The sequence below is a fragment of the Pseudophryne corroboree genome, unplaced genomic scaffold (genome assembly GCF_028390025.1).
Source record: "Pseudophryne corroboree isolate aPseCor3 unplaced genomic scaffold, aPseCor3.hap2 scaffold_830, whole genome shotgun sequence".
Lineage (NCBI taxonomy): Eukaryota > Metazoa > Chordata > Amphibia > Anura > Myobatrachidae > Pseudophryne > Pseudophryne corroboree.
The window spans coordinates 45863-73459 of NW_026970409.1; the positions used below are offsets into that span (position 1 = coordinate 45863).

The following is a 27597-nucleotide window of genomic DNA, read 5'->3' on the forward strand; positions in this document are numbered from 1 at the left end:
TACAAAGGTGTTAATCAGAGACTTGGCTTTGTGGACACTTTTCAGAGAACAAATTTGTTAGCATAAAAATAAAGCCAGAAAATGAAGAGCTGTTTAATCACGCAATTTGATTTTTTTGCCAGCATATTTCTTTTTCTCTGCAACCAACTGCTAAATTGTGCTTCCTAGATGTTTTTATAAAATCATTGAATCAAATCTAACTCTGATTACATCAGAGAAGGCCAGGTACCCTACACAATAACAGGGGGTATGAAATTTGACTTGTCTACTTAAAGATCACCAAAATCTGATAACAAGGTCAATTACGTCCCTGGGTGGGATTGAACCACCAACCTTTTGGTTAATAGCCGTACACACTAACTGATTGCGCCACAGAGACACTTTGCGAAAGTACATACTGACAAATGCTAATAAGCATTCATCTAAAACGTTTCCTAGAAAAACTTAAAAAAGTCAATAATCTGGAGAGTTTTTGTAAGATGTTTCTTCTATCAACCAACGAAGAAACACATTGGTACTTTCCCATGATGAGTGAGTGCTTCAGGATCTCTTGCACTAACATGTGCAGCAGAGTACAGCAATGGAAGCATGCTGGGCCCATAACCCAGAGGTAGGCAGATTGAAACTATCCTCTGCTATATGCATTTTTTTTGTTAATTAAAGTAATCCAAAACTGGGATTGATATTTTGGCTCTTTTATTTTTACTTAAAGTACAATAACTTTTACCATTTTAATTTGTTTTAATAGTATATTGACAGTATTGTTTTCTTTCAAAAATCCACTTCATTTTCTTTACCCTATTATTAAAATGGTAATTGACAAAAACAAACTACATTGTCACCAGAAGAGCAATACAAAATGTACAAGTGATATATTAAAATCATCTTTCCAGCTTGAATTTCAATGATGCATTGGGGCAACGATTTTGTGAGAAACATCTTCACCCTTAAATAAAGATTTTCTTAATTCCTTACCTGTGTGCTAATTAGATATCACCTTGTTTTCACATTAAACAGACTTCCACATGAGAAAGCAGCAAGGATGCAGTGGCGTTAATGTTTCCTGGTGTCAACCTGTATTATTTCAGTAGACATTGAAATGAGGATGCATCTTGCTGCCTTTCCAATGAAGCAAGTTTAATTTAGTAATAGGTGAAAAACCATCCCTACAAAGGTGTTAATCAGAGACTTTGCTTTGTGGACACTTTTCAGAGAACAAATTTGTTAGCATAAAAATAAAGCCAGAAAATGAAGAGCTGTTTAATCACTCAATTGGATTTTTCTGCCAGCATATTTCTTTTTCTCTGCAACCCACTGCTAAATTGTGCTTCCTAGCTGTTTTTATAAAATCACTGAATCAAATCTAACTCTGATTACATCAGAGAAGGCCAGGTACCCTACACCATTACAGGGGGTTTGAAATTTTGACTTGTCTACTTAAAGATCACCAAAATCTGATAACAAGGTCAATTACGTACCTGGGTGGGATTGAACCACCAACCTTTTGGTTAATAGCCATACACACTAACTAATTGCGCCACAGAGACACATTGCAAAAGTATATACTGACAAGGGCTAATAAGCATTCATCTAAAACGTTTCCTAGAAAAACTTTAAAAAGTCAATAATCTGGAGAGTTTTTGTAAGATGTTTCTTCCATCAACCAACGAAGAAACACATTGGTACTTTCCCATGATGAGTGAGTGCTTCAGGATCTCTTGCACTTACATGTGCAGCAGAGTACAGCAATGGAAGCATGCTGGGCCCATAACCCAGAGGTAGGCAGATTGAAACTATCCTTTGCTATATGCTTTTTTTTTTGTTAATTAAAGTAATCCAAAACTGGGATTGATATTTTGGCTCTTTTATTTTTACTTAAAGTACAATAACTTTTACCATTTTAATTTGTTTTAATAGTATATTGACAGTATTGTTTTCTTTCAAAAATCCACTTAATTTTCTTTACCCTATTATTAAAATGGTAATTGACAAAAACAAACTACATTGTCACCAGAAGAGCAATACAAAATGTACAAGTGATATATTAAAATCATCTTTCCAGCTTGAATTTCAATGATGCATTGGGGCAACGATTTTGTGAGAAACATCTTCACCCTTAAATAAAGATTTTCTTAATTCCTTACCTGTGTGATAATTAGATATCACCTTGTTTTCGCATTACACAGACTTCCACATGAGAAAGCAGCAAGGATGCAGTGGCGTTAATGTTTCCTGGTGTCAACTTGTATTATTTCAGTAGACATTGAAATGAGGATGCATCTTGCTGCCTTTCCAATGAAGCAAGTTTAATTTAGTAATAGGTGAAAAACCATCCTTACAAAGGTGTTAATCAGAGACTTGGCTTTGTGGACACTTTTCAGAGAACAAATTTGTTAGCATAAAAATAAAGCAAGAAAATGAAGAGCTGTTTAATCACTCAATTGGATTTTTCTGCCAGCATATTTTTTTTCTCTGCAAACCACTGCTAAATTGTGCTTCCTAGCTGTTTTTATAAAATCAATGAATCAAATCTAACTCTGATTACATCAGAGAAGGCCAGGTACCCTACACCATAAGAGGGGGTTTGAAATTTTGACTTGTCTACTTAAAGATCACCAAAATCTGATAACAAGATCAATTACATCCCTGGGTGGGATTGAACCACCAACCTTTTAGTTAATAGCCATACACACTAACTGATTGCGCCACAAAGACACTTTGCGAAAGGGCATACTGACAAAGGCTAATAAGCATTCATCTAAAACGTTTCCTAGAAAAACTTTAAAAAGTCAATAATCTGGAGAGTTTTTGTAAGATGTTTCTTCCATCAACCAACGAAGAAACACATTGGTACTTTCCCATGATGAGTGAGTGCTTCAGGATCTCTTGCACTTACATGTGCAGCAGAGTACAGCAATGGAAGCATGCTGGGCCCATAACCCAGAGGTAGGCAGATTGAAACTATCCTTTGCTATATGCTTTTTTTTTGTTAATTAAAGTAATCCAAAACTGGGATTGATATTTTGGCTCTTTTATTTTTACTTAAAGTACAATAACTTTTACCATTTTAATTTGTTTTAATAGTATATTGACAGTATTGTTTTCTTTCAAAAATCCACTTAATTTTCTTTACCCTATTATTAAAATGGTAATTGACAAAAACAAACTACATTGTCACCAGAAGAGCAATACAAAATGTACAAGTGATATATTAAAATCATCTTTCCAGCTTGAATTTCAATGATGCATTGGGGCAACGATTTTGTGAGAAACATCTTCACCCTTAAATAAAGATTTTCTTAATTCCTTACCTGTGTGCTAATTAGATATCACCTTGTTTTCACATTAAACAGACTTCCACATGAGAAAGCAGCAAGGATGCAGTGGCGTTAATGTTTCCTGGTGTCAACCTGTATTATTTCAGTAGACATTGAAATGAGGATGCATCTTGCTGCCTTTCCAATGAAGCAAGTTTAATTTAGTAATAGGTGAAAAACCATCCCTACAAAGGTGTTAATCAGAGACTTGGCTTTGTGGACACTTTTCAGAGAACAAATTTGTTAGCATAAAAATAAAGCCAGAAAATGAAGAGCTGTTTAATCACTCAATTGGATTTTTTTTGCCAGCATATTTTTTTTCTCTGCAACCCACTGCTAAATTGTGCTTCCTAGCTGTTTTTTATAAAATCACTGAATCAAATCTAACTCTGATTACATCAGAGAAGGCCAGGTACCCTACACAATAAGAGGGGGTTTGAAATTTTGACTTGTCTACTTAAATATCACCAAAATCTGATCACAAGGTCAATTACGTCCCTGGGTGGGATTGAACCACCAACCTTTTGGTTAATAGTCGAACACACTAACCGATCGCGCCACAGAGACACTTTGCAAAAAGTACATACTGACAAAGGCTAATAAGCATACATCTAGAACGTTTCCTAGAAAAACATTAAAAAATAAATAATCTGGAGAGTTTTTGTAAGATGTTTCTTCCATCAACCAACGAATAAACACATTGGTACTTTCCCATGATGAGTGAGTGCTTCTGGATCTCTTGCACTTACATGTGCAGCAGAGTACTGCAATGGAAGCATGCTGGACCCATAACCCAGAGGTAGGCAGATTGAAACTATCCTTTGCTATATGCATTTTTTTTGTTAATTTAAGTAATCAAAACTGGGATTGATATTTTTGCTCTTTTATTTTTACTTAAAGTACAATAACTTTTACCATTTTAATTTGTTTTAATAGTTTATTGACAGTATAGTTTTCTTTCAAAAATCCACTTAATTTTCTTTACCCTATTATTAAAATGGTAATTGACAAAAAAAACTACATTGTCACCAGAAGAGCAATACAAAATGTACAAGTGATATATTAAAATCATCTTTCCAGCTTGAATTTCAATGATGCATTGGGGCAACAATTTTGTGAGAAACATCTTCACCCTTAAATAAAGATTTTCGTAATTCCTTACCTGTGTGCTAATTAGATATCACCTTGTTTTCACATTAAACAGACTTCCACATGAGAAAGCAGCAAGGATGCAGTGGCGTTAATGTTTCCTGGTTTCAACCTGTATTATTTCAGTAGACATTGAAATGAGGATGCATCTTGCTGCCTTTCCAATGAAGCAAGTTTAATTTAGTAATAGGTGAAAAACCATCCCTACAAAGGTGTTAATCAGAGTCTTGGCTTTGTGGACACTTTTCAGAGAACAAATTTGTTAGCATAAAAATAAAGCCAGAAAATGAAGAGCTGTTTAATCACGCAATTTGATTTTTTTGCCAGCATATTTTTTTTTCTCTGCAACCCACTGCTAAATTGTGCTTCCTAGATGTTTTTATAAAATCATTGAATCAAATCTAACTCTGATTACATCAGAGAAGGCCAGGTACCCTACACAATAACAGGGGGTATGAAATTTGACATGTCTACTTAAAGATCACCAAAATCTGATAACAAAGTCAATTACGTACCTGGGTGGGATTGAACCACCAACCTTTTGGTTAATAGCCGTACACACTAACTAATTGCGCCACAGAGACACATTGCAAAAGTATATACTGACAAGGGCTAATAAGCATTCATCTAAAACGTTTCCTAGAAAAACTTTAAAAAGTCAATAATCTGGAGAGTTTTTGTAAGATGTTTCTTCCATCAACCAACGAAGAAACACATTGGTACTTTCCCATGATGAGTGAGTGCTTCAGGATCTCTTGCACTTACATGTGCAGCAGAGTACAGCAATGGAAGCATGCTGGGCCCAAAACCCAGAGGTAGGCAGATTGAAACTATCCTTTGCTATATGCTTTTTTTTTGTTAATTAAAGTAATCCAAAACTGGGATTGATATTTTGGCTCTTTTATTTTTACTTAAAGTACAATAACTTTTACCATTTTAATTTGTTTTAATAGTATATTGACAGTATTGTTTTCTTTCAAAAATCCACTTAATTTTCTTTACCCTATTATTAAAATGGTAATTGACAAAAACAAACTACATTGTCACCAGAAGAGCAATACAAAATGTACAAGTGATATATTAAAATCATCTTTCCAGCTTGAATTTCAATGATGCATTGGGGCAACGATTTTGTGAGAAACATCTTCACCCTTAAATAAAGATTTTCTTAATTCCTTACCTGTGTGCTAATTAGATATCACCTTGTTTTCACATTAAACAGACTTCCACATGAGAAAGCAGCAAGGATGCAGTGGCGTTAATGTTTCCTGGTGTCAACCTGTATTATTTCAGTAGACATTGAAATGAGGATGCATCTTGCTGCCTTTCCAATGAAGCAAGTTTAATTTAGTAATAGGTGAAAAACCATCCTTACAAAGGTGTTAATCAGAGACTTGGCTTTGTGGACACTTTTCAGAGAACAAATTTGTTAGCTTAAAAATAAAGCCAGAAAATGAAGAGCTGTTTAATCACTCAATTGGATTTTTCTGCCAGCATATTTTTTTTCTCTGTAACCCACTGCTAAATTGTGCTTCCTAGCTGTTTTTTATAAAATCACTGAATCAAATCTAACTCTGATTACATCAGAGAAGGCCAGGTAGCTTACACAATAAGAGGGGGTTTGAAATTTTGACTTGTCTACTTAAATATCACCAAAATCTGATCACAAGGTCAATTACGTTCCTGGGTGGGATTGAACCACCAACCTTTTGGTTAATAGCCTTACACACTAACCAATTGCACCACAGAGACACTTTGCAAAAAGTACATACTGACAAAGGCTAATAAGCATTCATCAAGAACGTTTCCTAGAAAAACTTTAAAAAGTCAATAATCTGGAGAGTTTTTGTAAGATGTTTCTTCCATCAACCAATGAAGAAACACATTGGTACTTTCCCATGATGAGTGAGTGCTTCAGGATCTCTTGCACTTACATGTGCAGCAGAGTACTGCAATGGAAGCATGCTGGGCCCATAACCCAGAGATAGGCAGATTGAAATTATTCTTTGCTATATGCATTTTTTTTGTTAATTAAAGTAATCCAAAACTGGGATTGATATTTTTGCTCTTTTATTTTTACTTAAAGTACAATAACTTTTACCATTTTAATTTGTTTTAATAGTATATTGACAGTATTGTTTTCTTTCAAAAATCCACTTAATTTTCTTTACCCTATTATTAAAATGGTAATTGACAAAAACAAACTACATTGTCACCAGAAGAGCAATACAAAATGTACAAGTGATATATTAAAATCATCTTTCCAGCTTGAATTTCAATGATGCATTGGGGCAACGATTTTGTGAGAAACATCTTCACCCTTAAATAAAGATTTTCTTAATTCCTTACCTGTGTGCTAATTAGATATCACCTTGTTTTCACATTAAACAGACTTCCACATGAGAAAGCAGCAAGGATGCAGTGGCGTTAATGTTTCCTGGTGTCAACCTGTATTATTTCAGTAGACATTGAAATGAGGATGCATCTTGCTGCCTTTCCAATGAAGCAAGTTTAATTTAGTAATAGGTGAAAAACCATCCCTACAAAGGTGTTAATCAGAGACTTGGCTTTGTGGACACTTTTCAGAGAACAAATTTGTTAGCATAAAAATAAACCAGAAAATGAAGAGCTGTTTAATCACTCAATTGGATTTTTTTGCCAGCATATTTTTTTTCTCTGCAACCCACTGCTAAATTGTGCTTCCTAGCTGTTTTTTTATAAAATCACTGAATCAAATCTAACTCTGATAACATCAGAGAAGGCCAGGTACCCTACACAATAAGAGGGGGTTTGAAATTTTGACTTGTCTACTTAAATATCACCAAAATCTGATCACAAGGTCAATTACGTCCCTGGGTGGGATTGAACCACCAACCTTTTGGTTAATAGCCTTACACACTAACCAATTGCGCCACAGAGACACTTTGCAAAAGTACATACTGACAAAGGCTAATAAGCATTCATCTAGAACGTTTCCTAAAAAAACTTTAAAAAGTCAATAATCTGGAGAGTTTTTGTAAGATGTTTCTTCCATCAACCAACAAAGAAACACATTGGTACTTTCCCATGATGAGTGAGTGCTTCAGGATCTCTTGCACTTACATGTGCAGCAGAGTACTGCAATGGAAGCATGCTGGGCCCATAACCCAGAGGTAGGCAGATTGAAACTATCCTTTGCTATATGCATTTTTTTTTTGTTAATTAAAGTAATCCAAAACTGGGATTGATATTTTGGCTCTTTTATTTTTACTTAAAGTACAATAACTTTTACCATTTTAATTTGTTTTGATAGTATATTGACAGTATTGTTTTCTTTTAAAAATCCACTTAATTTTCTTTACCCTATTATTAAAATGGTAATTGACAAAAACAAACTACATTGTCACCAGAAGAGCAATACAAAATGTACAAGTGGTATATTAAAATCATCTTTCCAGCTTGAATTTCAATGATGCATTGGGGCAACGATTTTGTGAGAAACATCTTCACCCTTAAATAAAGATTTTCTTAATTCCTTACCTGTGTGCTAATTAGATATCACCTTGTTTTCACATTAAACAGACTTCCACATGAGAAAGCAGCAAGGATGCAGTGGCGTTAATGTTTCCTGGTGTCAACCTGTATTATTTCAGTAGACATTGAAATGAGGATGCATCTTGCTGCCTTTCCAATGAAGCAAGTTTAATTTAGTAATAGGTGAAAAACCATCCCTACAAAGGTGTTAATCAGAGACTTGGCTTTGTGGACACTTTTCAGAGAACAAATTTGTTAGCATAAAAATAAAGCCAGAAAATGAAGAGCTGTTTAATCACTCAATTGGATTTTTTTGCCAGCATATTTCTTTTTCTCTGCAACCCACTGCTAAATTGTGCTTCCTAGCTGTTTTAATAAAATCACTGAATCAAATCTAACTCTGATTACATCAGAGAAGGCCAGGTACCCTACACCATAACAGGGGGTTTGAAATTTTGACTTGTCTACTTAAAGATCACCAAAATCTGATCACAAGGTCAATTACGTCCCTGGGTGTGATTGAACCACCAACCTTTTGGTTAGTAGCCGTACACACTAACTGATTGCGCCACAGAGACACTTTGCAGAAGTAAATACTGACAAAGGCTAATAAGCATTCATCTAGAACGTTTCCTAGAAAAACTTTAAAAAGTCAATAATCTGGAGAGTTTTTGTAAGATGTTTCTTTCATCAACCAACGAAGAAACACATTGGTACTTTCCCATGATGAGTGAGTGCTTCAGGATCTCTTGCACTTACATGTGCAGCAGAGTACAGCAATGGAAGCATGCTGGGCCCATAACCCAGAGGTAGGCAGATTGAAACTATCCTTTGCTATATGCTTTTTTTTTGTTAATTAAAGTAATCCAAAACTGGGATTGATATTTTGGCTCTTTTATTTTTACTTAAAGTACAATAACTTTTACCATTTTAATTTGTTTTAATAGTATATTGACAGTATTGTTTTCTTTCAAAAATCCACTTAATTTTCTTTACCCTATTATTAAAATGGTAATTGACAAAAACAAACTACATTGTCACCAGAAGAGCAATACAAAATGTACAAGTGATATATTAAAATCATCTTTCCAGCTTGAATTTCAATGATGCATTGGGGCAACGATTTTGTGAGAAACATCTTCACCCTTAAATAAAGATTTTCTTAATTCCTTACCTGTGTGATAATTAGATATCACCTTGTTTTCGCATTAAACAGACTTCCACATGAGAAAGCAGCAAGGATGCAGTGGCGTTAATGTTTCCTGGTGTCAACTTGTATTATTTCAGTAGACATTGAAATGAGGATGCATCTTGCTGCCTTTCCAATGAAGCAAGTTTAATTTAGTAATAGGTGAAAAACCATCCTTACAAAGGTGTTAATCAGAGACTTTGCTTTGTGGACACTTTTCAGAGAACAAATTTGTTAGCATAAAAATAAAGCCAGAAAATGAAGAGCTGTTTAATCACTCAATTGGATTTTTCTGCCAGCATATTTTTTTTCTCTGCAAACCACTGCTAAATTGTGCTTCCTAGCTGTTTTTATAAAATCAATGAATCAAATCTAACTCTGATTACATCAGAGAAGGCCAGGTACCCTACACCATAAGAGGGGGTTTGAAATTTTGACTTGTCTACTTAAAGATCACCAAAATCTGATAACAAGATCAATTACATCCCTGGGTGGGATTGAACCACCAACCTTTTAGTTAATAGCCGTACACACTAACTGATTGCGCCACAGAGACACTTTGCGAAAGGGCATACTGACAAATGCTAATAAGCATTCATCTAAAACGTTTCCTAGAAAAACTTTAAAAAGTCAATAATCTGGAGAGTTTTTGTAAGATGTTTCTACCATCAACCAACGAAGAAACACATTGGTACTTTCCCATGATGAGTGAGTGCTTCAGGATCTCTTGCACTTACATGTGCAGCAGAGTACAGCAATGGAAGCATGCTGGGCTCATAACCCAGAGGTAGGCAGATTGAAACTATCCTCTGCTGTATGCTTTTTTTTTTTTATTAAAGTAATCCAAAACTGGGATTGATATTTTGGCTCTTTTATTTTTACTTAAAGTACAATAACTTTTACCATTTTAATTTGTTTTAATAGTATATTGACAGTATTGTTTTCTTTCAAAAATCCACTTAATTTTCTTTACCCTATTATTAAAATGGTAATTGACAAAAACAAACTACATTGTCACCAGAAGAGCAATACAAAATGTACAAGTGATATATTAAAATCATCTTTCCAGCTTGAATTTCAATGATGCATTGGGGCAACGATTTTGTGAGAAACATCTTCACCCTTAAATAAAGATTTTCTTCATTCCTTACCTGTGTGCTAATTAGATATCACCTTGTTTTCGCATTAAACAGACTTCCACATGAGAAAGCAGCAAGGATGCAGTGGCGTTAATGTTTCCTGGTGTCAACTTGTATTATTTCAGTAGACATTGAAATGAGGATGCATCTTGCTGCCTTTCCAATGAAGCAAGTTTAATTTAGTAATAGGTGAAAAACCATCCCTACAAAGGTGTTAATCAGAGACTTGGCTTTGTGGACACATTTCAGAGAACAAATTTGTTAGCATAAAAATAAAGCCAGAAAATGAAGAGCTGTTTAATCACTCAATTGTATTTTTTTGCCAGCATATTTTTTTTATCTGCAACCCACTGCTAAATTGTGCTTCCTAGCTGTTTTTTATAAAATCACTGAATCAAATCTAACTCTGATTACATCAGAGAAGGCCAGGTACCCTACACAATAAGAGGGGGTTTGAAATTTTGACTTGTCTACTTAAATATCACCAAAATCTGATCACAAGGTCAATTACATTCCTGGGTGGGATTGAACCACCAACCTTTTGGTTAACAGCCTTACACACTAACCAATTGCACCACAGAGACACTTTGCAAAAGTACATACTGACAAAGGCTAATAAGCATTCATCTAGAACGTTTCCTAGAAAAACTTTAAAAAGTCAATAATCTGGAGAGTTTTTGTAAGATGTTTCTTCCATCAACCAACGAAGAAACACATTGGTACTTTCCCATGATGAGTGAGTGCTTCAGGATCTCTTGCACTTACATGTGCAGCAGAGTACTGCAATGGAAGCATGCTGGGCCCATAACCCAGAGGTAGGCAGATTGAAACTATCCTTTGCTATATGCATTTTTTTTTGTTAATTAAAGTAATCCAAAACTGGGATTGATATTTTTGCTCTTTTATTTTTACTTAAAGTACAATAACTTTTACCATTTTAATTTGTTTTAATAGTATATTGACAGTATTGTTTTCTTTCAAAAATCCACTAAATTTTCTTTACCCTATTATTAAAATGGTAATTGACAAAAACAAACTACATTGTCACCAGAAGAGCAATACAAAATGTACAAGTGATATATTAAAATCATCTTTCCAGCTTGAATTTCAATGATGCATTGGGGCAACGATTTTGTGAGAAACATCTTCACCCTTAAATAAAGATTTTCTTAATTCCTTACCTGTGTGCTAATTAGATATCACCTTGTTTTCACATTAAACAGACTTCCACATGAGAAAGCAGCAAGGATGCAGTGGCGTTAATGTTTCCTGGTGTCAACCTGTATTATTTCAGTAGACATTGAAATGAGGATGCATCTTGCTGCCTTTCCAATGAAGCAAGTTTAATTTAGTAATAGGTGAAAAACCATCCCTACAAAGGTGTTAATCAGAGACTTGGCTTTGTGGACACTTTTCAGAGAACAAATTTGTTAGCATAAAAATAAAGCCAGAAAATGAAGAGCTGTTTAATCACTCAATTGGATTTTTTTGCCAGCATATTTCTTTTTCTCTGCAACCCACTGATAAATTGTGCTTCCTAGCTGTTTTTATAAAATCACTGAATCAAATCTAACTCTGATTACATCAGAGAAGGCTAGGTACCCTACACAATAAGAGGGGGTTTGAAATTTTGACTTGTCTACTTAAATATCACCAAAATCTGATCACAAGGTCAATTACGTCCCTGGGTAGGATTTAACCACCAACCTTTTGGTTAATAGCCGTACACACTAACCAATTGCGCCACAGAGACACTTTGCAAAAAGTTCATACTGACAAAGGCTAATAAGCATTCATCTAGAACGTTTCCTAGAAAAACTTTAAAAAGTCAATAATCTGGAGAGTTTTTGTAAGATGTTTCTTCCATCAACCAACGAAGAAACACATTGGTACTTTCCCATGATGAGTGAGTGCTTCAGGATCTCTTGCACTTACATGTGCAGCAGAGTACTGCAATGGAAGCATGCTGGGCCGATAACCCAGAGGTAGGCAGATTGAAACTACTCTCTGCTATATGCATTTTTTTTTAATTAAAGTAATCCAAAATTGGGATTGATATTTTAGCTCTTTTATTTTTACTTAAAGTACAATAACTTTTACCATTTTAATTTGTTTAATAGTATATTGACAGTATTGTTTTCTTTCAAAAATCCACTTAATTTTCTTTACCCTATTATTAAAATGGTAATTGACAAAAACAAACTACATTGTCACCAGAAGAGCAATACAAAATGTACAAGTGATATATTAAAATCATCTTTCCAGCTTGAATTTCAATGATGCATTGGGGCAACGATTTTGTGAGAAACATCTTCACCCTTAAATAAAGATTTTCTTAATTCCTTACCTGTATGCTAATTAGATATCACCTTGCTTTCACATTAAACAGACTTCCACATGAGAAAGCAGCAAGGATGCAGTGGCGTTAATGTTTCCTGGTGTCAACCTGTATTATTTCAGTAGATATTGAAATGACGATGCATCTTGCTGCCTTTCCAATGAAGCAAGTTTAATTTAGTAATAGGTGAAAAACCATCCCTACAAAGGTGTTAATCAGATACTTGGCTTTGTGGACACTTTTCAGAGAACAAATTTGTTAGCATAAAAATAAAGCCAGAAAATGAAGAGCTGTTTAATCACTCAATTGGATTTTTTTGCCAGCATATTTCTTTTTCTCTGCAACCCACTGCTAAATTGTGCTTCCTAGCTGTTTTTTTTTATAAAATCACTTAATCAAATCTAACTCTGATTACATCAGAGAAGGCCAGGTACCCTACACCACAAGAGGGGGTTTGAAATTTTGACTTGTCTACTTAAAGATCACCAAAATCTGATAACAAGGTAAATTACGTCCCTGGGTGGGATTGAACCACCAACCTTTTGGATAATAACCGAACACGCTAACTGATTGCGCCACAGTGACACTTTGCAAACGTACATTCTGACAAACGCTAATAAGCATTCATCTAGAACGTTTCCTAGAAAAACTTTAAAAAGTCAATAATCTGGAGAGTTTTTGTTAGATGTTTCTTCCATCAATCAACGAAGAACATTCAAGCTGATTTCTTGCAGCAGCTGGGCACTGTAACAGCTCCAGAGCTGCTCTGTAAGGCAACTAAAAGGGTGTGGGCCCTGCAGCACTACCTGTAGTTCGCATTGTGCGTTGGAAGGCACAAAGTAAGCAGACGGGAGAAGTCAGGATAGTGCGCAAGGGCATAGAAAGGAGCGGCTCAAGAAAAGAGAAGTGGAAACAGACAGCAAACTAGGCTGGAGAGAGACCTGAGACAAAGAGATCTGAATTATACGAGAGCCGACCAGGGGAAACACAAATTATGCAGTCGAGTTTCCCACATTTGGGGAAATCGCTGGAGCAGCACACACAGAGTGCAATGGGTGAGCCTTGCCCTGGGAGAAGCACCTTCATGATCATAGTATCTCACCTGGCAGGTAAGTAGGAGTTGGGCAAGAGCTGAGGAGGGTCGCTGCTCGGGCACCCCCCTGTCAAGTGAAGGAGATCCAACTGAGGCAGCACAAGAGAACTCTCGAAAGAAGAACAAGGCTAGAGGAAGATCTGAGACACAGAAATCTGGCTTTTACCAGAGCTGACCAGAGGAAAGCACAAACACAGTCACCCACTACCACAAATAATGCAGTCGAGTTTCCCACATTTGGGGAAATCACAGGGGTCAGCATACCCAGAATGCAATGAATGAACCTCACCCTGGGAGAACAATCTTCATGACCATGGTATCTCCTATGCAAAATATGTATGATTTGGGATAGGGCTGGGGAGGGCCGCTGCTCAGGCACATCTCTGTCAAGTAAAGGAGATTCAACTGAGGCAGCACAAGGGAACTCTCATCTGGGGACAACAACTGCAGGGAGAACACATATTTTCAGATGAACATGGGAGGGCAGAAGGCTGCCTAATACTGAAGCACCCCCAAACAACAAACCAAATGCAACAACTAGTACAAGCATTCCTGGGGGAAGGCCTGCAGCAGATGGATTTGCATATGGTGATGTCATCCAAGCAGTGGGTCAAAGTTGGCTTCAACCCTCGTCTGCATATGAAAAGAGAAAAGGGGCGTGCAGGGCATGGCGGCCTTTTGCGGCGCTTGGATGACCCCTAGTTCGCATTAAACACCTCCACCCTACTTCGGTGTGGGGCTCATGTTGGCTATGCCCCAGCCCATGAAGCATTCAAGCTGATTACTTGCAGCAGCTGGGCACTGTAATAGCTACAGAGCTGCTCTGTAAGGCAAGTAAAAGGGTGTGGGCCCTGCAGCACTACCTGTAGTTCGCATTGTGCATTGGAAGGCACAAAGTAAGCAGATGGGAGAAGTCAAGATAATGCGCAAGGGCATAGAAGGGAGCGGCTCAAGAAAAGAGAAGTTGAAACAGACAGCAAACTAGGCTGGAGAGAGACCTGAGACAAACAGATCTGAATTATACGAGAGCTGACCAGGGGAAACACAAATTATGCAGTCAAGTTTCCCACATTTGGGGAAATCGCAGGAGCAGCACACCCAGAGTGCAATGGGTGAGCCTTGCCCTGGGAGAAGCACCTTCATGATCATAGTATCTCACTTGGCAGGTAAGTAGGAGTTGGGCTTGAGCTGGGGAGGGTTGATGCTAGGGCACCCCCCTGTCAAGTGAAGGAGATCCAACTGAGGCAGCACAAGGGAACTCTCGAAAGAAGAACAAGGCTAGAGGAAGATCTGAGACAAAGAAATCTGACTTTTACCAGAGCTGACCAGAGGAAAGCACAAACACAGTCCCCCACTACCACAAATAATGCAGTCGAGTTTCCCACATTTGGGGAAATCATAGGAGTCAGCATACCCAGAATGCAATGAATGAACCTCACCCTGGGAGAACAATCTTCATGACCATGGTATCTCCTATGCAAAATAAGTATGATTTGGGATAGAGCTGGGGAGGGCCGCTGCTCAGGCACATCTCTGTCAAGTAAAGGAGATTCAACTGAGGCAGCACAAGGGAACTCTCATCTGGGGACAACAACTGCTGGGAGAACACATATTTTCAGATGAACATGGGAGGGCAGAAGGCTGCCTAATACTGAAGCACCCCCAAACAACAAACCAAATGCAACAACTAGTACAAGCATTCCTGGGGGAAGGCCTACAGCAGATGGATTTGCATATGGTGATGTCATCCAAGCAGTGGGTCAAAGTTGGCTTCAACCCTCGTCTGCATATGAAAAGAAAAAAGGGATGTGCAGGGCATGGCGTCCTTTTGTGGCGCTTGGATGACCCCTAATTCACATTAAACATCTTCACCCTCCTTCGGTGTGGGGCTCATGTTGGCTATGCCCCAGCCCCTGAAGCATTCAAGATGATTTCTTGCAGCAGCTGGGCACTGTAACAGCTCCAGAGCTGTTCTGTAAAGCATGTAAAAGGGTGTGGGCCCTGCAGCACTACCTGTAGTATGCATTGTGCGTTGGAAGGCACAAAGTAAGCAGACGGGAGAGGTCAGGATAGTGCGCAAGGGCATAGAAGGGAGCGGCTCAAGAAAAGAGAAGTGGAAACAGACAGCAAACTAGGCTGGAGAAAGACCTGAGACAAAGAGATCTGAATTATACGAGAGCCGACCAGGGGAAACACAAATTATGCAGTCAAGTTTCCCACATTTGGGGAAATCGCAGGAGCGGCACACCCAGAGTGCAATGGGTGAGCCTTGCCCTGGGAGAAGCACCTTCCTGATCATAGTATCTCACCTGGCAGGTAAGTAGGAGTTGGGCTAGAGCTGGGGAGGGTCGCTGCTCGGGCACCCCCCTGTCAAGTGAAGGAGATCCAACTGAGGCAGCACAAGGGAACTCTCGAAAGAAGAACAAGGCTAGAGGAAGATCTGAGACAAAGAAATCTGACTTTTACCAGAGCTGAGCAGAGGAAAGCACAAACACAGTCCCCCACTACCACAAATAATGCAGTCGAGTTTCCCACATTTGGGGAAATCACAGGGGTCAGCATACCCAGAATGCAATGAATGAACCTCACCCTGGGAGAACAATCTTCATGACCATGGTATCTACTATGCAAAATAAGTATGATTTGGGATAGGGCTGGGGAGGGCCGCTGCTCAGGCACATCTCTGTCAAGTAAAGGAGATTCAACTGAGGCAGCACAAGGGAACTCTCATCTGGGGACAACAACTGCAGGGAGAACACATATTTTCAGATGAACATGGGAGGGCAGAAGGCTGCCTAATACTGAAGCACCCCCAAACAACAAACCAAATGCAACAACTAGTGCAAGCATTCCTGGGGGAAGGCCTGCAGCAGATTGATTTGCATATGGTAATGCCATCCAAGCAGTGGGTCAAAGTTGGCTTCAACCCTCGTCTGCATATGAAAAGAGAAAAGGGGCGTGCAGGGCATGGCGGCCTTTTGCGGCGCTTGGGTGACCCTTAGTTCGCATTAAACACCCCCACCCTCCTTCGGTGTGGGGCTCATGTTGGCAATGCCCCAGCCCCTGAAGCATTCAAGCTGATTTCTTGCAGCAGCTGGGCACTGTAACAGCTCCAGAGTGTTATGAGCCACGGCTGTGGCTCATTCCTGTTTTGCATTTTTGTTAGGTATTTCATGTTTATTAGTTGTCTTGCATGCCAGGATTTCCTGTTGCTCTGTTTTAGTATGCTCTTGTCTGCTGCCGCTGGTTAGTCTGTGTAATTGCAGCTTGTTCCATGTGTTCAGCCTCACCTGGCTGCTGATTGCATTTTGTCAGTTGGAATCATGCAGTGGGCCAGCTGCTCTGGATTGTTTAATTAGGACTCTCTGTTAAAAGCACTCCCAGGACTCCTCACAGACGCCGGTGATAGCTTCCTGTTTGCCTGATTCTGCTGCAGAGAGAGTTCCCAGTCCCGGTCTGTTCGTTTGTTCCTGTTCTCAGTGATCCTGTACTCGGAAGTTACCAGCTGTTCCTGGAGTCTGATCGAGCACCTTTAACATCTGGTGGTGTTCGTGAGTCGCGGCGCAGCCGTGTGTTGCGGCTTGTCCGCTATTTTTTATTATTTTGTTTATATTGTGTTCTGGAGCTTTGCGGAGGATTCCGCTTCCACAAAGATCCACTCTGGTGTCCAGCGGTGCCGGATAGGAGTGTCGGATCAGTGGATCTTTGGTTGTCCTTTTCCCTGGCGGCTAGTCCGCACATATCTTTTGATTTAGTTAAGTTAGCTTGTAACCCCTGGCTTGGTTGCTTAGTCAGAGGGCCCCTTGTTATCACCCTGTCTCGGACTTCCCCTTGTCTCCCATTAAGACCTGCGGGGGCATCGGGGTTGGGCAGACATAATCCGCCCTTCGAACGCGGCTGCCATGGGCTCAAGCAACCATAGTCTCGCAGGGGATTTCTGATAACACGGGCGAGACAACGGAGTTAGGGTGCCAGGGGTTACTAGGCTTTCCAGCTCCCACAACCTGTATTTCATTCCTGTACTCAGATCTCTGCCATAAGATCTTCTCCAGTCTGGAGTACAGGAATCGTAACATTATCACCGGCCATACCACAAAAAAAAAAGAAATAAAACTTTTTTTTCTTTTTTGGCCCAGTCCAGTGTCTAGTCTAGAATCCAGTCCTGTCTAGAATTCAGTGTGCAGAATCCAATCCGGTGTTTAGAATCCAGTCCTGTATAGAATTCAGTGTGCAGACTCCAGTCCGGTGTTTAGAATCCAGTCCGGTGTTTAGAATCCAGTCCGGTGTTTAGAATCCAGTCCGGTGTTTAGAATCCAGTCCGGTGTTTAGAATCCAGTCCGGTGTTTAGAATCCAGTCCGGTGTTTTAAAAAAAAAAAAAAAAAATACAAAAAAAAAAAAGTCTTGATTTGTTTAGCAAAATTTAGTCTTGCCTTGCCTTGCCTTGCCTTGCCTAGCCTTGCCTAGCCTTGTCTTGCCTTGTCTTGTCTTGTCTAGTTTTAAATCCTCCTATGTCTACTATGCAAGCCCTGCAGGCATCTCTCGCAGCCCTGAACTCTGTATTCAGTGCTTTGAGACCAGAGCGACTAGAAGCTTTTCAGCAATCCCTAAAGCAACTGCAAAACCTTCTGACTAAAATCTTGCTTATTTTGCCAGAAGTCGTTGAGAGTACATCTATCTCTAAAGAGACTCTTGTTCACAGTATGGTGACAAGAGAATCCTCTGGTTTAATTGAAGAGAAAAAGTTTAAAAGTTTTCTGCGGCCCAGGCTCTCAGAAGAGGAGCGTCTGCGTCGCAGAAACTTAAACTTATGCCTATATTGTGGGGGTTTAGGCCATTATCTGCAGACCTGTGAGTTGCGCAAGCCAAAGTGTGGTGACGAGTCTTGCCCTCTGTCCAAGTTGAGTCATGATACAAGACCTACTCCTGTCTCTACTGTGGCAGAGGTACTTGTCACACAACCCACACACAAAAGCTCTCTGTCCTATAATTGGGGTCCTTGGGCAAGGGAGCCCCATTATAGATTCAGGAATCAAAAGAGAATGTTTCTCTCCTCTCTTGAGGTTCCTGTGGAAGCGGAGTTGCAAGTCCCTGGAGTGGTGCCCGTAGCTCAGGGTCCTGGAGTGGTGCCCGTAGCCCAGGGTCCTGGAGTGGTGCCCGTAGCCCAGGGTCCTGGAGTGGTGCCCGTAGCCCAGGGTCCTGGAGTGGTGCCCGTAGCCCAGGGTCCTGGAGTGGTGCCCGTAGCCCAGGGTCCTGGAGTGGTGCCCGTAGCCCAGGGTCCTGGAGTGGTGCCCGTAGCCCAGGGTCCTGGAGTGGTGCCCGTAGCCCAGGGTCCTGGAGTGGTGCCCGTAGCCCAGGGTCCTGGAGTGGTGCCCGTAGCCCAGGGTCCTGGAGTGGTGCCCGTAGCCCAGGGTCCTGGAGTGGTGCCCGTAGCCCAGGGTCCTGGAGCGGTACCCGATGCCCAGAGTGCTGGAGCGGTACCCGATGCCCAGAGTGCTGGAGCGGTACCCGATGCCCAGAGTGCTGGAGCGGTACCCGATGCCCAGAGTGCTGGAGCGGTACCCGATGCCCAGAGTGCTGGAGCGGTACCCGATACCCAAGCTTATAGAGGGAAATCAAATATTGTAGCTCAGGTTTCCATACCAGAAGGGGTCTCAGAAGCTGTTACCCCAGGTAGGGACTTGAGGAGCGCAACCCCAGAAAGGGTATCTAAAACCATTGTTCTTGAAGGGAACTCGAGAAGCAAAACCCCAGAAGGGATCTTTGAAGTAATATCCCCAAGTGGGGTCTCGAGAGACGCAGCCCCAAAGAAGGGTCTAGAAGTCGCTTCCCCAGGAAAGAACTTAAGAAGCATAGCATTAGTGGAGGATCTGAACGTTATTACTTCAGCAAAAGTCCCGGAAGTCATAGTCACGAAAGGACTTTCGATAATTATCGACTCAGAGAGGGAGGCCGGTGGCCCGATCCCAGTCAGGGAGGCCAACGGCCCGGTCCCAGTAAAAGAATCCGAGGTGCTGACCCCAGCGGGGTTCCCGGAGGCCACTGCCCCAGCGGGGTTCCCGGAGGCCACTGCCCTAGCGGGGTTCCCGGAGGCCACTGCCCCAGCGGGGTTCCCGGAGGCCACTGCCCCAGCGGGGTTCCCGGAGGCCACTGCCCCGGGTGGGGTTCAGGAAGTCACTGCCCCGGGTGGGGTTCAGAAAGTCACTGCCCCGGGTGGGGTTCAGAAAGTCACTGCCCCGGGTGGGGTTCAGAAAGTCACTGCCCCGGGTGGGGTTCAGAAAGTCACTGCCCCGGGTGGGGTTCAGAAAGTCACTGCCCCGTGTGGGGTTCAGAAAGTCACTGCCCCGTGTGGGGTTCAGAAAGTCACTGCCCCGTGTGGGGTTCAGAAAGTCACTGCCCCGTGTGGGGTTCAGAAAGTCTCAGCCCCGGGTGGGGTTCAGAGAGTCTCAGCCTCGAGTAAGGCCAATAGTGACCAGGTCCTAGCAAAGCACTCCAGTCAGTCAGATGAAAAGGAAACAGATCCTGACTCTGATATTTCAACATCCATAACCTTTGATGGGGACTTCGCCCAATTTTTGGCGCTTTTCAAACACTATTACACTATTATGTTGTCTAGACCATTTCTGGGCATCACTTCAGAAAACCTTGGGCTCTATCTGATTTATTCTTTTAGAGGAGAGCCTTCTGAGTGGGCAACCAGCCTAATGAAAGCTGAAGATCCCATTCTTCAGGATCCCCAAGCATTCTGTGATGCAATTGTTAAAAGATACGGTTCCAAAGAAATTGGTTCAGGTTCCTCTAAGTCACCCGTCTTGTCTGCTGAGAGTCCACCAAATACTGTAAACTCGGCACAAGAGTCCCAGCCCGTTGCTTTGACTGCAGGATGTGCTTTTCTGACTTCTTCTTCTAATAATAGTACTTTACCAGAAAGTTCAGCTCCCAAGGGTAAGAGACCTGTCTCTGATTTGAACGCAGCCTTGCTGGGTGGTACCATCAGTTCAGACAATGTTTGGGGAATTACCTTGGTCAGACCTAAAGAGCTTTGTAAAAAGAAGAAGAAGAAAAAGAAATAATTTTTGACTCTTGCCTTGATAAAAAAAAAAGAGAGTTTTTTTTTTTTTTTTTTTTTTCCTTGTCTTGTGTCCAGTGGCCACCATCAAGGGGAGGGCACTGTTATAAGTTGTTGCTACAGCTTGTTTTTTGTTTTCTTGTCTGTTAGACCAGTGTGTCAGGTTTTTTTTTTTTTGTTTGTATCCCTTGTTCTGGATAGTCTGAATATTGGGGTCTTTTGACCCCTCCTCAAGGGGGGGGTAATGTTATGAGCCACGGCTGTGGCTCATTCCTGTTTTGCATTTTTGTTAGGTATTTCATGTTTATTAGTTGTCTTGCATGCCAGGATTTCCTGTTGCTCTGTTTTAGTATGCTCTTGTCTGCTGCCGCTGGTTAGTCTGTGTAATTGCAGCTTGTTCCATGTGTTCAGCCTCACCTGGCTGCTGATTGCATTTTGTCAGTTGGAATCATGCAGTGGGCCAGCTGCTCTGGATTGTTTAATTAGGACTCTCTGTTAAAAGCACTCCCAGGACTCCTCACAGACGCCGGTGATAGCTTCCTGTTTGCCTGATTCTGCTGCAGAGAGAGTTCCCAGTCCCGGTCTGTTCGTTTGTTCCTGTTCTCAGTGATCCTGTACTCGGAAGTTACCAGCTGTTCCTGGAGTCTGATCGAGCACCTTTAACATCTGGTGGTGTTCGTGAGTCGCGGCGCAGCCGTGTGTTGCGGCTTGTCCGCTATTTTTTATTATTTTGTTTATATTGTGTTCTGGAGCTTTGCGGAGGATTCCGCTTCCACAAAGATCCACTCTGGTGTCCAGCGGTGCCGGATAGGAGTGTCGGATCAGTGGATCTTTGGTTGTCCTTTTCCCTGGCGGCTAGTCCGCACATATCTTTTGATTTAGTTAAGTTAGCTTGTAACCCCTGGCTTGGTTGCTTAGTCAGAGGGCCCCTTGTTATCACCCTGTCTCGGACTTCCCCTTGTCTCCCATTAAGACCTGCGGGGGCATCGGGGTTGGGCAGACATAATCCGCCCTTCGAACGCGGCTGCCATGGGCTCAAGCAACCATAGTCTCGCAGGGGATTTCTGATAACACGGGCGAGACAACGGAGTTAGGGTGCCAGGGGTTACTAGGCTTTCCAGCTCCCACAACCTGTATTTCATTCCTGTACTCAGATCTCTGCCATAAGATCTTCTCCAGTCTGGAGTACAGGAATCGTAACACAGAGCTGCTCTGTGAGGCAAGTAAAAGGGTGTGGGCCCTGCAGCACTACCTGTAGTTTGCATTGTGTGTTGGAAGGCACAAAGTAAGCAGACGGGAGAAGTCAGGATAGTGCGCAAGGGCATAGAAGGGAGCGGCTCAAGAAAAGAGAAGTGGAAACAGACAGCAAACTAGGCTGGAGAGAGACCTGAGACAAAGAGATCTGAATTATACGAGAGCCGACCAGGGGAAACACAAATTATGCAGTCAAGTTTCCCACATTTGGGGAAATCACAGGGGCAGCACACCCAGAGTGCAATGGGTGAGTCTTGCCCTGGGAGAAGCACCTACATGATCATAGTATCTCACCTGGCAGGTAAGTAGGAGTTGGGCTAGAGCTGCGAAGGGTCGCTGCTCGGGTACCCCCCTGTCAAGTGAAGGAGATCCAACTGAGGCAGCACAAGGGAACTCTCGAAAGAGGAACAAGGCTAGAGGAAGATCTGAGACAAAGAAATCTGATTTTTACCAGAGTTGACCAGAAGAAAGCACAAACACAGTCCCCCACTACCACAAATAATGCAGTTGAGTTTCCCACATTTGGGGAAATCACAGGGGTCAGCATACCCAGAATGCAATGAATGAACCTCACCCTGGGAGAACAATCTTCATGACCATGGTATCTCCTATGCAAAATAAGTATGATTTGGGATAGGGCTGGGGAGGGCCGCTGCTCAGGCACATCTCTGTCAAGTAAAGGAGATTCAACTGAGGCAGCACAAGGGAACTCTCATCTGGGGACAACAACTGCAGGGAGAACACATATTTTCAGATGAACATGGGAGGGCAGAAGGCTGCCTAATACTGAAGCACCCCCAAACAACAAACCAAATGCAACAACTAGTGCAAGCATTCCTGGGGGAAGGCCTGCAGCAGATGGTTTTGCATATGGTGATGTCATCCAAGCAGTGGGTCAAAGTTGGCTTCAACCCTCGTCTGCATATGAAAAGAAAAAAGGGATGTGCAGGGCATGGCGTCCTTTTGTGGCGCTTGGATGACCCCTAATTCGCATTAAACATCTCCACCCTCCTTCGGTGTGGGGCTCATGTTGGCTATGCCCCAGCCCCTGAAGCATTCAAGATGATTTCTTGCAGCAGCTGGGCACTGTAACAGCTCCAGAGCTGCTCTGTAAAGCATGTAAAAGGGTGTGGGCCCTGCAGCACTACCTGTAGTATGCATTGTGCGTTGGAAGGCACAAAGTAAGCAGACGGGAGAGGTCAGGATAGTGCGCAAGGGCATAGAAGGGAGCGGCTCAAGAAAAGAGAAGTGGAAACAGACAGCAAACTAGGCTGGAGAAAGACCTGAGACAAAGAGATCTGAATTATATGAGAGCCGACCAGAGGAAACACAAATTATGCCGTCAAGTGTCCCACATTTGGGGAAATCGCAGGAGCAGCACACCCAGAGTGCAATGGGTGAGCCTTGCCCTGGGAGAAGCACCTTCCTGATCATAGTATCTCACCTGGCAGGTAAATAGGAGTTGGGCTAGAGCTGGGGAGGGTCGCTGCTCGTGCACCCCCCTGTCAAGTGAAGGAGATCCAACTGAGGCAGCACAAGGGAACTCTCGAAAGAAGAACAAGGCTAGAGGAAGATCTGAGACAAAGAAATCTGACTTTTACCAGAGCTGACCAGAGGAAAGCACAAACACAGTCCCCCACTACCACAAATAATGCAGTTGAGTTTCCCACATTTGGGGAAATCACAGGGGTCAGCATACCCAGAATGCAATGAATGAACCTCACCCTGGGAGAACAATCTTCATGACCATGGTATCTCCTATGCAAAATAAGTATGATTTGGGATAGGGCTGGGGAGGGCCGCTGCTCAGGCACATCTCTGTTAAGTAAAGGAGATTCAACTGAGGCAGCACAAGGGAACTCTCATCTGGGGACAACAACTGCAGGGAGAACACATATTTTCAGATGAACATGGGAGGGCAGAAGGCTGCCTAATACTGAAGCACCCCCAAACAACAAACCAAATGCAACAACTAGTGCAAGCATTCCTGGGGGAAGGCCTGCAGCAGATTGATTTGCATATGGTAATGCCATCCAAGCAGTGGGTCAAAGTTGGCTTCAACCCTCGTCTGCATATCAAAAAAGAGAAAAGGGGCGTGCAGGGCATGGCGGCCTTTTGCGGCGCTTGGATGACCTCTAGTTCGCATTAAACACCTCCACCCTCCTTCGGTGTGGGGCTCATGTTGGCTATGCCCCAGCCCCTGAAGCATTCAAGCTGATTTCTTGCAGCAGCTGGGCACTGTAACAGCTCCAGAGCTGCTCTGTAAGGCAAGTAAAAGGGTGTGGGCCCTGCAGCACTACCTGTAGTTTGCATTGTGCATTGGAAGGCACAAAGTAAGCAGACGGGAGAAGTCAGGATAGTGCGCAAGGGCATAGAAGGGAGCGGCTCAAGAAAAGAGAAGTGGAAACAGACAGCAAACTATACTGGAGAGAGACCTGAGACAAAGAGATCTGAATTATACGAGAGCCGACCAGGGGAAACACAAATTATGCAGTCAAGTGTCCCACATTTGGGGAAATTGCAGGAGCAGCACACCCAGAGTGCAATGGGTGAGCCTTGCCCTGGGAGTAGCACCTTCATGATCATAGTATCTCACCTGGCAGGTAAGTAGGAGTTGGGCTAGAGCTGGGGAGGGTCGCTGCTCGGGCACCCCCCTGTCAAGTGAAGGAGATCCAACTGAGGCAGCACAAGGGAACTCTTGAAAGAGGAACAAGGCTAGAGGAAGATCTGAGACAAAGAAATCTGACTTTTACCAGAGCTGACCAGAGGAAAGCACAAACACAGTCCCCCACTACCACAAATAATGCAGTCGAGTTTCCCACATTTGGGGAAATCACAGGGGTCAGCATACCCAGAATGCAATGAATGAACCTCACCCTGGGAGAACAATCTTCATGACCATGGTATCTCCTATGCAAAATAAGTATGATTTGGGATAGGGCTGGTGAGGGCCGCTGCTCAGGCACATCTCTGTCAAGTAAAGGAGATTCAACTGAGGCAGCACAAGGGAACTCTCATCTGGGGACAACAACTGCAGGGAGAACACATATTTTCAGATGAACATGGGAGGGCAGAAGGCTGCCTAATACTGAAGCACCCCCAAACAACAAACCAAATGCAACAACTAGTACAAGCATTCCTGGGGGAAGGCCTGCAGCAGATGGTTTTGCATATGGTGATGTCATCCAAGCAGTGGGTCAAAGTTGGCTTCAACCCTCGTCTGCATATGAAAAGAGAAAAGGGGCGTGCAGGGCATGGCGGCCTTTTGCGGCGCTTGGATGACCCCTAGTTCGCATTAAACACCTCCACCCTACTTCGGTGTGGGGCTCATATTGGCTATGCCCCAGCCCATGAAGCATTCAAGCTGATTACTTGCAGCAGCTGGGCACTGTAATAGCTCCAGAGCTGCTCTGTAAGGCAAGTAAAAGGGTGTGGGCCCTGCAGCACTACCTGTAGTTCGCATTGTGCATTGGAAGGCACAAAGTAAGCAGATGGGAGAAGTCAAGATAATGCGCAAGGGCATAGAAGGGAGCGGCTCAAGAAAAGAGAAGTTGAAACAGACAGCAAACTAGGCTGGAGAGAGACCTGAGACAAACAGATCTGAATTATACGAGAGCTGACCAGGGGAAACACAAATTATGCAGTCAAGTTTCCCACATTTGGGGAAATCGCAGGAGCAGCACACCCAGAGTGCAATGGGTGAGCCTTGCCCTGGGAGAAGCACCTTCATGATCATTGTATCTCACTTGGCAGGTAAGTAGGAGTTGGGCTTGAGCTGGGGAGGGTTGATGCTAGGGCACCCCCCTGTCAAGTGAAGGAGATCCAACTGAGGCAGCACAAGGGAACTCTCGAAAGAAGAACAAGGCTAGAGGAAGATCTGAGACAAATAAATCTGACTTTTACCAGAGCTGACCAGAGGAAAGCACAAACACAGTCCCCCACTACCACAAATAATGCAGTCGAGTTTCCCACATTTGGGGAAATCATAGGAGTCAGCATACCCAGAATGCAATGAATGAACCTCACCCTGGGAGAACAATCTTCATGACCATGGTATCTCCTATGCAAAATAAGTATGATTTGGGATAGAGCTGGGGAGGGCCGCTGCTCAGGCACATCTCTGTCAAGTAAAGGAGATTCAACTGAGGCAGCACAAGGGAACTCTCATCTGGGGACAACAACTGCTGGGAGAACACATATTTTCAGATGAACATGGGAGGGCAGAAGGCTGCCTAATACTGAAGCACCCCCAAACAACAAACCAAATGCAACAACTAGTACAAGCATTCCTGGGGGAAGGCCTACAGCAGATGGATTTGCATATGGTGATGTCATCCAAGCAGTGGGTCAAAGTTGGCTTCAACCCTCGTCTGCATATGAAAAGAAAAAAGGGATGTGCAGGGCATGGCGTCCTTTTGTGGCGCTTGGATGACCCCTAATTCACATTAAACATCTCCACCCTCCTTCGGTGTGGGGCTCATGTTGGCTATGCCCCAGCCCCTGAAGCATTCAAGATGATTTCTTGCAGCAGCTGGGCACTGTAACAGCTCCAGAGCTGTTCTGTAAAGCATGTAAAAGGGTGTGGGCCCTGCAGCACTACCTGTAGTATGCATTGTGCGTTGGAAGGCACAAAGTAAGCAGACGGGAGAGGTCAGGATAGTGCGCAAGGGCATAGAAGGGAGCGGCTCAAGAAAAGAGAAGTGGAAACAGACAGCAAACTAGGCTGGAGAAAGACCTGAGACAAAGAGATCTGAATTATACGAGAGCCGACCAGAGGAAACACAAATTATGCAGTCAAGTTTCCCACATTTGGGGAAATCGCAGGAGCGGCACACCCAGAGTGCAATGGGTGAGCCTTGCCCTGGGAGAAGCACCTTCCTGATCATAGTATCTCACCTGGCAGGTAAGTAGGAGTTGGGCTAGAGCTGGGGAGGGTCGCTGCTCGGGCACCCCCCTGTCAAGTGAAGGAGATCCAACTGAGGCAGCACAAGGGAACTCTCGAAAGAAGAACAAGGCTAGAGGAAGATCTGAGACAAAGAAATCTGACTTTTACCAGAGCTGAGCAGAGGAAAGCACAAACACAGTCCCCCACTACCACAAATAATGCAGTCGAGTTTCCCACATTTGGGGAAATCACAGGGGTCAGCATACCCAGAATGCAATGAATGAACCTCACCCTGGGAGAACAATCTTCATGACCATGGTATCTCCTATGCAAAATAAGTATGATTTGGGATAGGGCTGGGGAGGGCCGCTGCTCAGGCACATCTCTGTCAAGTAAAGGAGATTCAACTGAGGCAGCACAAGGGAACTCTCATCTGGGGACAACAACTGCAGGGAGAACACATATTTTCAGATGAACATGGGAGGGCAGAAGGCTGCCTAATACTGAAGCACCCCCAAACAACAAACCAAATGCAACAACTAGTGCAAGCATTCCTGGGGGAAGGCCTGCAGCAGATTGATTTGCATATGGTAATGCCATCCAAGCAGTGGGTCAAAGTTGGCTTCAACCCTCGTCTGCATATGAAAAGAGAA

General features: G+C 42.7%; 16 non-coding genes across 16 annotated transcripts; all 16 read right to left on the bottom strand.

The window, feature by feature from the left end:
• Positions 1-13599: 13599 nt before the first annotated feature.
• LOC135042616 (U1 spliceosomal RNA) lies at positions 13600-13762 on the bottom strand. The gene has a single exon (XR_010235713.1). It is a non-coding gene; the product is annotated as a U1 spliceosomal RNA (small nuclear RNA).
• Positions 13763-13914: 152 nt separating this feature from the next.
• LOC135042610 (U1 spliceosomal RNA) lies at positions 13915-14078 on the bottom strand. The gene has a single exon (XR_010235707.1). It is a non-coding gene; the product is annotated as a U1 spliceosomal RNA (small nuclear RNA).
• A 671-nt stretch (positions 14079-14749) lies between these two features.
• Positions 14750-14912, bottom strand: LOC135042618 (U1 spliceosomal RNA). Its single transcript, XR_010235715.1, has one exon. It is a non-coding gene; the product is annotated as a U1 spliceosomal RNA (small nuclear RNA).
• Positions 14913-15064: 152 nt separating this feature from the next.
• Positions 15065-15228, bottom strand: LOC135042605 (U1 spliceosomal RNA). The gene has a single exon (XR_010235701.1). It is a non-coding gene; the product is annotated as a U1 spliceosomal RNA (small nuclear RNA).
• A 671-nt stretch (positions 15229-15899) lies between these two features.
• LOC135042613 (U1 spliceosomal RNA) lies at positions 15900-16062 on the bottom strand. The gene has a single exon (XR_010235710.1). It is a non-coding gene; the product is annotated as a U1 spliceosomal RNA (small nuclear RNA).
• A 152-nt stretch (positions 16063-16214) lies between these two features.
• On the bottom strand, positions 16215-16378 carry LOC135042608 (U1 spliceosomal RNA). The gene has a single exon (XR_010235704.1). It is a non-coding gene; the product is annotated as a U1 spliceosomal RNA (small nuclear RNA).
• A 5827-nt stretch (positions 16379-22205) lies between these two features.
• LOC135042624 (U1 spliceosomal RNA) lies at positions 22206-22368 on the bottom strand. Its single transcript, XR_010235721.1, has one exon. It is a non-coding gene; the product is annotated as a U1 spliceosomal RNA (small nuclear RNA).
• Positions 22369-22520: 152 nt separating this feature from the next.
• Positions 22521-22684, bottom strand: LOC135042601 (U1 spliceosomal RNA). Its single transcript, XR_010235697.1, has one exon. It is a non-coding gene; the product is annotated as a U1 spliceosomal RNA (small nuclear RNA).
• Positions 22685-23355: 671 nt separating this feature from the next.
• LOC135042623 (U1 spliceosomal RNA) lies at positions 23356-23518 on the bottom strand. The gene has a single exon (XR_010235720.1). It is a non-coding gene; the product is annotated as a U1 spliceosomal RNA (small nuclear RNA).
• A 152-nt stretch (positions 23519-23670) lies between these two features.
• Positions 23671-23834, bottom strand: LOC135042627 (U1 spliceosomal RNA). The gene has a single exon (XR_010235723.1). It is a non-coding gene; the product is annotated as a U1 spliceosomal RNA (small nuclear RNA).
• A 673-nt stretch (positions 23835-24507) lies between these two features.
• On the bottom strand, positions 24508-24670 carry LOC135042614 (U1 spliceosomal RNA). Its single transcript, XR_010235711.1, has one exon. It is a non-coding gene; the product is annotated as a U1 spliceosomal RNA (small nuclear RNA).
• Positions 24671-24822: 152 nt separating this feature from the next.
• On the bottom strand, positions 24823-24986 carry LOC135042597 (U1 spliceosomal RNA). The gene has a single exon (XR_010235694.1). It is a non-coding gene; the product is annotated as a U1 spliceosomal RNA (small nuclear RNA).
• Positions 24987-25657: 671 nt separating this feature from the next.
• Positions 25658-25820, bottom strand: LOC135042622 (U1 spliceosomal RNA). Its single transcript, XR_010235719.1, has one exon. It is a non-coding gene; the product is annotated as a U1 spliceosomal RNA (small nuclear RNA).
• Positions 25821-25972: 152 nt separating this feature from the next.
• Positions 25973-26136, bottom strand: LOC135042606 (U1 spliceosomal RNA). The gene has a single exon (XR_010235702.1). It is a non-coding gene; the product is annotated as a U1 spliceosomal RNA (small nuclear RNA).
• A 671-nt stretch (positions 26137-26807) lies between these two features.
• Positions 26808-26970, bottom strand: LOC135042611 (U1 spliceosomal RNA). The gene has a single exon (XR_010235708.1). It is a non-coding gene; the product is annotated as a U1 spliceosomal RNA (small nuclear RNA).
• A 152-nt stretch (positions 26971-27122) lies between these two features.
• On the bottom strand, positions 27123-27286 carry LOC135042598 (U1 spliceosomal RNA). The gene has a single exon (XR_010235695.1). It is a non-coding gene; the product is annotated as a U1 spliceosomal RNA (small nuclear RNA).
• Positions 27287-27597: the final 311 nt, after the last annotated feature.